Raw genomic sequence first — 12578 nt, 5'->3', positions numbered from 1 at the left:
AGACAGTCTTCCCTTAACTGATCACTCTTAGTAATTCATTTTACTGTTTAACTGAGAATTGTGAGCAGGCCTTTGCAAGATAGAGGAGAGTAAACAATTACAAGTGTGGAAGTTTCAATTTCCTCATCAAGAAAACTCAGGTATTGGACTTGCTAGACAAATACTTTAAATCAATTACTATAAATGTGTTCAAAGAATTAAACTTTGTCTAAGTAATAAAATTAAGAAAACAATATCATGCCAAATAGAGAATATCTATACAGAGCTAAAAATTGTATGAAAAATAGATATGCTGGAGTTGAAAATATATTTGAGCTGACAGACAAAAATAATTAGAATATTTAAAGATAGGTCACTATAGGGTACTCAGTTTGAAAAACTGCATAAGAAAAATATAAGAATCTGCATAAGATAAATAGAAAAATGGAAGAAATGAACATACCTTCAAAAAAAGTGGATCATGATTAAGTGTATGCACAATCATAATGTAAATCTCAGAAGGAAAAGAGAGAGAAATAAATGAAGAGAATATTTAAAGAAATAATGGCCTAAATCTTCTTAAATTTGATGAAAAATATTAATCTACACATCCAGGAACCTCAACAAATTCCAAGTAGAAGAACTCAAAGAGATCCATGACTAGCCACACCATAAACTGTCAAAAACCAAAACCAAAATGAGAATCTTGAAATTAGCGAGTGAAAAACAAGTTATCAAAAGGGGTCCCCAGTAAGAATATAAACTGATTTATCATCACAAACCATGAACGACAAAGGCAGTGGATAACATATTCAAAGTGCTAAAAGCATAAGACTGTCAACCAAAACTCATATAGAGCAAAACTATCTTTCAAAATGAGAGGATAAAGTAAGACATTTGAGATAAGTTAAAAAAACAAAACAAAACAAAAATTGTTTGCTAGCAGACCTGCTCTACAAGAAATAATGACTGTAAAGGCATATGTCAGTAGTAATTAAGATCCACATAAAAACACAGCATGGGTAAAGGTAATCACATAGGTAAATATAAAAGATTGTATAGACATTTTTTTTGTAGTTCTCATCTTCTATGTGATTTAAAAGAGTTCTGAATAAAGGAAAGATTATACAACTTTTTTGAGCTTGTAATGTAATTTGTATGTTGATCACAGAACAAAGGCAGAGGAGGAAATGGAGCTATATATATATTGAAACAGAGTTTTTGTATACTATTAAAATTCACTTAATGTTAATCCAGCTAGATTATTTTAAGGCACGATGTTGTTTCTAATGCCAATGACAGCCACTAAAAAAGTAACTGCAAATAATATATTAAAAGAGAGAACAAAGGCCCTAAAATGCAACACTGGAAATTTTTTTATTTAATACAAAACAGGACAGTAAAAGGTGAAGACTAGGTGAATAAAAACCAACAGAAAAGACATATATATCAAATAGCAAAATGGTAGATTTCAGCCATAACTTATCAACAAATACATTAAAAATAAGAGAACTGAAATTCCAATAGAAAAGCAGAGATTGGTAGAATGATAAAAATAAATGACCAAAGCATATGATGTCTATGCTTGGACATACATTATATTCAAAGACATTAATAGGTTGACAGTGAAAAGATAGAGAAAAGATAACCATGTAAACAGAAATGAGAAGAGAGCATGAGTCACTGTGCCAACATTAGACAAAATGAACATTAAGACAAAAATTCTTACTAAGCATAAAGACATTTTATGATAATAAAGGGTCAATCCTTCATAAAGATATAATGATTTTAAATATATATTCACCTATCCACACAAGTGCTAAATTTGTGAATCAAAATCTGACAGAATTGAAAAGAGAAATAGATAATTCATCAATAATAGTTTGATAATTCAACATACCTCTTGCAACAATGGTTAAAATAACTAAGCAAAAATAAACAAAAAAAAATACAAGACTTTAATGAATTATCAACCAACTTGGCAAAATAGATATCTCTGACATATCAGCTAACAACAGAATACAGATTCATCTTGAGAGTACATGAAATAGTCTCCAGAATAGAAGATGTGTTAGGCCAATATGCCTAAGTCACTATACAAAGATTGAAATCATACAAAGTATGTTTTCTGGCAAAAGCATAATTAAATGAAAAACCTCTAACAAACAGAAATTCAAGAAACTCATCAACATGTGGAAATAAACAACACACTCCTAAGGCAATTAATGTTTTCCAGGGGTTGTAGTAGCGGGGTAGGGAGTGACTGGTAATGGGTATGAGATCATTTTTCCTTGGCTATAAAGTAGAAACATTAATGTCTCCTATTAAATCAAAGATTTAAGTGTCATGATAGTTAAAGACCTTTACAAACATCCTTTGCAAATACTGACACCCCTCTACAAAAATTTTAAGCTGTTACTATGTTTGACCAACCTACCAAATACATACTATTATATTTTCACTTTCATGCTTAATTTTCTTATGGGATGAAATATATTCATGGATCTTTTGTTTGTGTTGGGAAAATTTAAATATTTTTTCTTTGGATTTGTCATGAAAATGAAGGTAATATTTGTGTCTGATCTTTTCAAGTTGATATCTTGATTAGTGGATATTTATTGAGTTTCTGTCTTAGAGAATATGTAAGAAATGGACTCTTTTGGGGCTATCAACAAGCATAAAATCTTCTTTCTGAGTTCAAATATAAAATGTTGCATGTATATATATATCTTTATACATATATTTATACTCACACATATAAATATAGATATTGATATATGAAGACCACAAAATAAGAACCATGCCAATCAAAAAGCTTTTATAGTTTATCTATATAAAAATTCTTAGAAATATTTTAAAGCTCTTCTTTTGGGGAACCTATATGTAGAGTCACCTTATAACTTCTTAAAATTCCTAATTTTCTAACCGTTTGATTGGCAAAACAATAAAAAGTTCAGTAATACTAAGTACTGATAATTATATAGAGCATTAGGGAATCATAAACTCTATTGGTGAGCATATGGTTTTGCACAACTAATTTGAAAATGCAATTTTGCTTTATCTATTAAGCTTGCTAATACATTCCCTCAGATGCTGCAAGTACATTTCTTGGTATATACCCTAAAGAAACTCTTCATATTATCATAAATTTAGATATGCAAGAATTTTTATAGCAACATTATTTATAATGAAAAATATTAATAAACTAAGTGAGTATCAAATATTGAGCTCAGATTGGTGGTATGGGAGACAGACACAATTGAACACTCATAATGCTCAGACTCCTAAAAGAGGAAACATTTTTGGGGGCGGTAGTGGTATAATAGAGCATAAGGCAGTGGCACCTTAGTGAGTATCTTTCACAATTTAGGCGTCTCCCAAGAAGTAAGTGACTGGATGTGTGAGGCTGAGAGTAATGGTTCCTTCCATAGTCAGGCTCTGCTGTGTTGACCACCTTTTAAACTCTTAATCTTTTGTCAAGAATTAGTAGGGAATTGAATGGTGACAGACAGGTAGAATGATTGATGTATGGAATTGGATCTAAGGAGATTATTTCAACAGAAGCTTGTAGGTCAGGAATTGCTATAATCCTGACTGTCCAAGCCTCTGTGTATTTATACTCCTTGCCTTTCTTACTGTCTTTAAAGGGTTTTCATCTCAAAGTCAATTCAGTAAGAAGTGTTGAATTAAGTCTTATGTAAGTAAGATTCATTTGTTCCTAATTTCCATTCTTCAGAATAATGGGCCCTTTATTACTTCAACTAATTTACTGTGATGACAAAAGCACATCAGTATTCTTGAAAATATAAGTGCGAATAGTGTAAACTTCTCCAACGTAGTAACTCAAAATTATACTTCTTGAATTTTTTTGTTTAATCTTGACAGTAATCTTTCAAAGACAGCTCTCCCATATACTGCTCCAGACTTATTCACAGGTGCATTATTTATGCTAATTAATCTGTAACTTTGTTGATTATTTACTTGAACTATATTTAATACAGAGGCTCTGAACAATGCTCCTGTTTTTGACGTATATATCACTCACACTATCTGAATATGTCAGGCTATGCTATTGGAAATTCTTTAAATTATTCTACAAAATATAAAAATGCAAGATAAACAATTTTCTTACCAAAGAATGTATATGTATATATTTATTAATTTCCTTAAAAATCAAATAAATACCTAACCAGGTTTCAAAGATCAGATTTTTGTTTTTTGTTTTGTCTGAATTCTTAGGGTCTTTTATTTGACTTTATTTTGAAATCATACAATCTTTAACCTCATTTGGTGTTCCCAACTTGTCTCATAAGTACACCTAACTATATAACTCTACTTGTCCCATAACCTGTCTGTGTGAATGTGACATTCCTTAATCTCTTTGTCCCACAGTGAATTTTGGAGATTAAAGAAATAAATAAGATGCAGTTTAGAGATTACTCTATTGTGACTGTATGCACACCTTAGTACACTCTATGAAAGCAAAAGAGTGTTTTTTTAAGCATTCTTTGAGCTACCTGTCAACATTAATTTGTGTCAATTATGCTGCTGTTGATATATGCTTTTAAGGTGGAGAATCATACAGCACATACTTCAAGACAAAGTGTTTTCCTAGCTTATTTTTTTTAACTACTGAAAACTGTCATACTTCTATCCATACAGTATACGAATACAAATGCAACTTTTTAACATATTATTACTTCCCAGTACCTTGTCTTTGTAGCCTCTTTCTGTCCTGAGGATATAGTGCTCAAAAGGGTTTTTCTCACCATAACATCACTAATTCTGAAAAGAAGCAGGATTTCTGAGTAGCATGAGATATTATTCTCCATGAAGAACACTTGATAAGAACTCCTTACATTTGAGATTGGAAAAAGTAAAAGGATTATTTTTGGTCTGAAGTATCACCCATTCACAACATGTCAAAAGAGACCACTGCTGTCTGCATTAGTCAATTTTTTGGAGCCATCTGCCCACACTGTGGGATATAGTACAGCCAGAATGAACACTGCAGGTACCTGAGAAAATGCCAGAAGTGGTCTTAGTCAAGATAATTCATTGGCCAGTAGAGAGAATTCCCTGGCTTAATGGAGATAGAGATTGAAAACTAAGAAAAGTCACTCTTTAAAAGAGTGTAGCATTTCCCAGAATTCTTGTACATGTCTTTTGGTCCATAGGATTTGCATCACTCTCTTCATAATGTCAATAACACTGTTCTGTTTTTCTACCTCCCTTGAGTAGCAAAATCATTCTCTCTGATGGAAAGAACTAAATATCCTGCTGCAAATGAACACCCTATGTATCTCTGACTAAATTGACTACATAATAAGAGTGAAGCAAATGGTGAGGAAAAGCACATTATATCTGTTTTAGGCTTCTTGCCTGATTTTACTAAATGCAATATGTTTGCTTTTAGTCTTTTAATATGTGTTTTTATTTTCATAACTGGTTAAAGGAACATCTATGTCTACTAATTAAAATATTATTAGCAGAAAAAATTCTATATATTGGTTATCTTGACCATTAGCCTCAATTTTGTCCTAGATTTTAATTATACAACATTTCTGAAACAAAATGTGTTAACATGTATAAACAGTTATCCCCCATAATTAATTATTCCATATAATTTAATAGCTTAGAAGCATATGTCAGCAAAGAAATTAATCTATAGTCAATTTAAGAAAGAAATGGAAAATTTTATTGGAGCCAACATGAGAATTGTAACCCAGGATACAATCTTTCAGAAAGCGCTGAAGACTGTTCCACCTGTTAGAGGTCAAGGCATAATTATACAAGTTTTTGAGACAAAGGGTTATACATCAGTAACATATTGACAGTTTACAAAGTTCAACAACACAAGTAGTGGGTTATTCTGACCCCTTACAGGATTGAGAAAGGTATGTTATCTCCTAAGGAGTTACCTGGCTAATGCCAGGAGGAAATTGCTTTTTTTTTTGGTTGAGTAGGCATTCCTGTGTCTTCTAATGTATAATGCAGATGTAAAATGCCCACTAAAAGGGAGGAGGTAGTAGTTCAAATGAAAAGAGAGAGAATTTTATGTTTAAAATTTTTCTTGTCCTGCCTCAAAAATAATTTTATTTCATGAGTATCTTAATTTCATTAATTTACATTAAATTAGTTCAACAAGCAGTATCATGTCAATCTGAGCCTTATACATTATTATTACCTGGGAATTATACAAGTAGATAGACTACTTCTGAGCCCATTGAAACCTAGTATGCTATATGGTATTGGGTATCCATTTGTTAAGTGATTTACTCCTTTCTTCACACTTTTAAGAATAAAAATTGTGTTATTATTGTTTGTTTTTGTTTTCCTTTGTATTTGCTATATGTCTGTAGTGCTTTGGGAACTAAAGGAGATGTACATATATATATATAATATAGCACATTATTCTCTAGATCTTGTTATTTATTTCAGTTGAATAGTCTAGAATAATACATTAAAAATATTGTATTATAGACGTTTTCAAGAAATAAACACAGCTGTATATTTAATATATATTTGCATGATAGGTTATCATTTCTGTATAAGGAGAAGGATATCACTGCTAGCAAATAAAACACGGGATTATTTTCTTGTTTAATGGGCAATTGCTCTGAATGAAGTTTCCAATAAAATAGTGTACATTTAATGTTAAATATTTAGTTTGTCATAGTTTTTTGGGAATGAGTTACTCAAGGTGTTTGGTATTAGTTAAAGGGTTATGTAAAATTAGTGGACATTTGATTTTTTTCAATGATTTTTCTTCTTATAAATGGATTTAATTTACATATAAATATGTTCTGTTTTATACATCATATAGTACATAATATATAGTGTTTGTGTACCAACTAGTATTTAGAAACATAATCTGCATAAAATTCTGATGATTTTATTTATCCTACTTGATGGAATTTGGCTGGGAAAATATGCCATTTAAACAGGGTATTCCAATGTGCCTCCCTACTGAAAAGATTTTGCTAGATCCTGAACCAAGAGTAATCACGGTCTGAATGATCTATTCAATTGTATCAGGCTCACCTTTTTTTCAGAAAATATCACTCCGTTTCTATTGTTAGCAATTGCTATTTACCCTAAAACTCACAAAAATTAAAGAGATGATCTTTCTCACACAATTGCTATAATTAAAGATATTGGCTCCAAGGAATGAATACTATTTTCTTGTATACCTCCTACCTGGGCTCTAGCACTGGCAAAGGGTATAATATCTCTGTTTGGATAATTAGGACATAATATCTATAATTCTGAGATCATTCTTTGTATCAAATTTGATATGGGAAAAGTATTTTCTGTCAAAAAAATGGTAAAGATGATAGTTGGGTGTAAGTGCCTTTAGGGTTGAATAATAGTTCTCTGAAATTCATGTCTATCCAGAACTTCATAGTGTGAATTTATTTGGAAATAGGGTCTTTGCAGATGTAATTAAGGAAAGGATTAGTGTGGGTCCTAAATCCAATGTAAGTGCTCTTATGACAGAGAGTAAGGACACACCAAGATCACGCGAAGATGGGGGCAGAGATTAAAGTGATGCACCTACGAATCAAGGTACATCAAGGATTAGTGGGGGCTACCAGAAGCCGGGAAGAGGCAAGGAAGTATTCCTCTAGGAAAAAAAAACTTTCCCTAGAGAAGTCATAGGGAGTATGGCCCTGCCAATACCATGATTTCAGACTTCTAGCCTCCAGAACTGCATACATTTCTGTTGTTTTAAGCCACCAAATTTTGGTAATTTGTTATGGTGGCCCCAGGAAATTACAATGGTGACATGGCATGATTTTAGGCATATTTAGCATTACAGAGGTTTTGATGTCCTGGTGTCTGAAACAAATCATCTTTTCTGGATGAAATACATATCTCCATCCACCACTTCAGCTTTGTACCAAGTCCCATCTTCACCAGTCTTCACAATAAGATGGCTCCGGCAGTTTCTTCTTGCTTTCACCAAGTTTTCCTGTTTATGGGATCAATTTCCTTAATTATAATATATCCTAAGAAGAAAATGAAAGCCCTGAATCCATCTTTTTTACTCCACAAGTCAAAAGTTGCTTCTATCTAATATTTCTTCTCTCTGCTCATTGTACAAAAAATTTTGTCTGTACCCACTGTCTGTTGCAATTTGCTTCTTCCCATTTTCTTCAGTGGCTAAAACAGATACATCTTTCCCCTACTCATTCCACCAAAACAATTTTTTTGTCAGGATAACCCTCACATTGTCAAATCCACTAATAAATTTTCAGTACTTATCTCTTGCCCTCTCAACACCAATTAACAAATTTGAATGTCACCTTAAATACATCCCTAACTTTGTTTTAACTTCACTCTCCATTTACTTTTACCTGGCTATCTTCTTCTTATTATACCAAACTCTTATTTCCCTGACCTCTAAATGGTGGAGTGCTTCAAGCCTCAATCCTCATACCTCTTTTCTTCATTATCTATCATGTTTGTTCATGGTAATTCCATTCTGTCTCAAGGCTTTAAAATAATCTCTGAAATTTAAATATCTAACCTAAACTGGAACTGATTGTAAATTAATAACCAAATAAATGAGTAAAAAATGAGTTCTTGACATATAACCCATTTAAAACATTATAATTAATATTAAGGCTACACATTTAGATTCATAACAGTTAAGTACATAAAGAGATGTCTGACCATAATTTGTTAAATTCTTACATTTATTCATGAAGATTGACATGAAGAAAAGAAACAGAGCATCGATTTGGGATTTCATATGTCTTACAGAATTTATTTAATTATGGCTGACTGCTGAATTCTTTTCTTTCTACTCAGAAGGGAAATTTGAATTTTCTTTCTCAGGTTTACAATGCAAACTGTTATAGAACACAGTTCCCAATCTTCTGGAGTGTAGGCATAAATGATCACAAAGAGGGCCAATGAAATACAGCTAAACTCTGGGTATAAGGCAAAAAATCCTTTCTCCTTTCTTCCTCGTTTCTGCTGCCTTGAATGTAGATACAATGTCTTGAAGATTAGCATCCATTTTAACCCAGGAGGGGGCCTTGAGGATGAAGGCCATGGATGACTCACCAAAATGAAAGAAGGAAACTGTGTCCTGAATAACCACATGGAGTCTCCATACGGACCTCCAACTGTTTTCCTGCTCGATATGTTTATGTTAGTGTCTTTATGTCTCCATTATTCTCATCCAAACCTAATCTTAATTGGCACTTTACTTTGCATTTGAAAGTAAAATGCTTAAAGTAAAATAACCTAAAAATGGAATTTGGCTAAATAAAGGATTTGAGGCATTGAGGGGAAATGATGGCAGATTTTATAGACTAAAAAGCTGGAAAGATTTACCAACCTGTGATAAAACATTTTATAGGTAATTTCCTATATCTCAGAAGTCTTGCTGTATATCTATCACTAAGAGAAATAATTGAAATAATGAAATTTCATGTATGTTGACACTTTGATGTATTTTGGTCTGTCTCATAGTGAAGACCTATGAGGCAGATAAAGTCCGATTGAAGCCAGATCTTCAAACAGAAACGGATAAGAGAATCTTACTTATAGCATGCAAACTAAGTTGACTGAATATTCTATAATTTGTAATTCTGGAGGCTGAGAATTTTTGCCTTCTTCTGTTTCTTAAACTAAAAGTTTTGTAACTGGTGGAATTGAAATCACAACCTTAGGAAAACATGAATGACAATAATATAAAGGTCAGAAGTCTTTTGAGAAAGTGGCAGATGTGTTAGTTTTTCATTGAAACATTGTTTTAAAGGTCTAAAGATAGCTACTTTTTTTTTTTTTTTTTTGAGGGCTAGATTGAAAAGCAGAATATACAGGCAAGTAACAAAATGATGATGTTCAAGCTTAAAACCTGTTAGACTGTAGAGAAAACATTCTTTATGCTTCTACAGGGTTAGGACTTTTGGAGAAAAACTGAAACTTAGAACGCAGGCTCCTAGAAGTTTATTTATGACTGATTAGCTAATGGGGAATCCAGAGAGATTACTTTCCTAGAGGAAAATTTCAAAAGAGGATAAGATTTGAGCCTATGAGATACTATGGATTACAAAACTGGAAACACTGGTTGTTTCTTTCTTTAGGAGAAATTTGCTTACAATCCAAAGAATTACAATAACAACTCAAGATTCTTTCCATTATGTTTCCAAGGAGAGTCTTGCAGATAGGGAGAGGGGACAACTGGCATTTTCTCCTACACGTAGATTAATTTAATTGGGGTTCCTTGCCTATGATACAGAACCCATGTATAGAGAGTAACTGACTTTTATTGACTCAGGGTAAGAATTTGGGCACAGAGAAACCACATAATTATTATTTGTAGTGAGTAAATGATAATCTACTCCATACCAGAAATCAACATGTTACAAAAGATTTGACTGTCAAAGCTGTCTGTGGAATTTACAGACAGCAAACAGACTAGAAACTGGTTGTTTTTAAAGAAATTATAATGAAAAAAACCCTAGCCTGAATTGAAACAGACCAAGACTATTAAATGCTTAACAGAACACAAGATCTTCTAATTCCATTTAATAAGAAATTCCCTGCTAAAATTGTGAAGACCCCGTGTAATAAATCCTTTCCAATGTCCGACTTAGCTACGGGCCACAGAATAAAGAACAAGCAAGTCCTTCCCCGTAAATAGGAAAAGAAGCTGCAAAATGACCTAACAAATTATCCCATTCCACTTGTACATGGAATCTCTGCTACGCCTGCCCAGGAACTTAACTTGTAGGGACTGCTGTGTTTTCATTTTTTTCTCTCCACATGGGTGTTTTTACTATGGCTATTATCTTTATTCTCCATCGCGTGAAGTGCAGATTAGCATTTATTTTACAGCTTGTTGTACCACAAATAGCCACACAGAGATCTGATGGATAGATGCTTACTATGCTCAGAGATTCTAGAATTTGAGCTATATACAGTAATGGTTATTTTTTTTTTCTCTCTGGGAAGAGGATTCTCTGCTATTATATAGATCAGTGCAAATTTATCAGTATTTATGTAGCCAAAGGAGTAATTATGAAAGTAGTGCTAGTTACTTGTCTCTCTCTCCATTATTATTTCCTTTTTATTAAAAGAATATTGATTGTGTTTGGGGCAGGGCTAGGATTATGTTTATGCTTTCCAGCTTTCTTTGAAGATAAACACACACACACACACACAAACACACAAATATATATATATATGTATATATATATAATTAAGTACTGTCAATAAGATATGAACAGAAGTTTTTGTTTAGCTTTATGAAGGCTATTTTATAGAAGGGGTCAATACTTCTTTTTTTCTTCTTTATATTAATAAGACAAAGAAAAGGGGATCAGCATGATGATATAGTAGAAGGAAAGACCAAGAGCTTAAAAGATAAAATAAAATATTTTAGCATCTTTAATTAGTTCAGGGTAGCTAAAATATTTGGGGAAAAGAGTATGTGAAAGATTGACAAATGATAACTGATAATAAATGAAATAGAGAATAAAAAAGCAGTAGAAAGATCAATAAAAATGAGTTGATTTTTGTTGAAAGGATAAACAAAACTGACAAATATTTAGCTGAACTAAGAAAAGAACACCCAAATAAATAAAATTAGAAATGAAAAAGGACACATTAAAACTTATACTACAGAAATACAAAAGATCACAAGAGACTGTGATGAACAATTATATACCAACAGACTAGGCTAAACACTCCAGTTAAAATGAAATCTTATGTTAGATAAACAGGCAAGGCCCAACTATGTACTGACTTAAATTTTACCAAGCATAAATTTTTGACATTCATATTCTAAAAGTTATAAAGTAGAACAAAGGTAATAGAATAGCCAAAATAATCTTGGAAAAGAACAACAAAATTAGAAGACTTATACTTACTAATTTTAAAAAATTACTATGCAGCTAAAATAATACTGTGTGAAATTTGCACACATCTCAAGTAGGTCAACAGATATATAGGACAAAATAACACTGTGGTTCAGAAATATGTAAACACCTATACAGCCAAATGATTTTTGAGAAAAGTACAAGATAATTCTATTGAGAAAGACAGTCTTTTCAACAAATGGGCTTAGTCTATAAGATGTTAATATTCCATAAGTTTCACACAATTTTGATAGAGTTAAAATAAAAACCATCTATTTTATAAAACACTTCTATAGTTTCCTTTATGCCTTATCATAGCTTCCAATTCCATTTCCCTACCCACAATCTCCTTCTTTAATTTTGTTTCAATCATGCCCCTGAATCTCTATCCCATTTCACTATGTATATCTATACAGGGGCACTGCATTTTATAACACCAATGGCTGCCAGGAATTTTTTGTGTATCTCAGCTGATGTAAATACATATGGAATGTGAAGACTGGACAAGCCTTCTGCTGTATGGCTCCATAATGAGCTAATAGTGGTAAAGCTCAGTATCATCTTATCTTGCTCAGAGTGAGAAATAAGAAAGGGAACAACTGGAGCAACTGGAGGTGTCAGCCTAAGAAGAGGAATCGCTGGGTGGCTTAGACCTCTTTTTAACATTTGTGACTAACCCCATTAGTGGTTGAAGTGTTGTCTAAGTCAAATGACAAAGGC

The sequence above is a fragment of the Hippopotamus amphibius genome, chromosome 14, assembly GCF_030028045.1.
Source record: "Hippopotamus amphibius kiboko isolate mHipAmp2 chromosome 14, mHipAmp2.hap2, whole genome shotgun sequence".
NCBI classification, from domain to species: Eukaryota; Metazoa; Chordata; class Mammalia; order Artiodactyla; family Hippopotamidae; genus Hippopotamus; species Hippopotamus amphibius.
The sequence above is the reverse complement of the archived record's forward strand: the minus strand, read 5'-3'. Positions refer to the sequence as shown.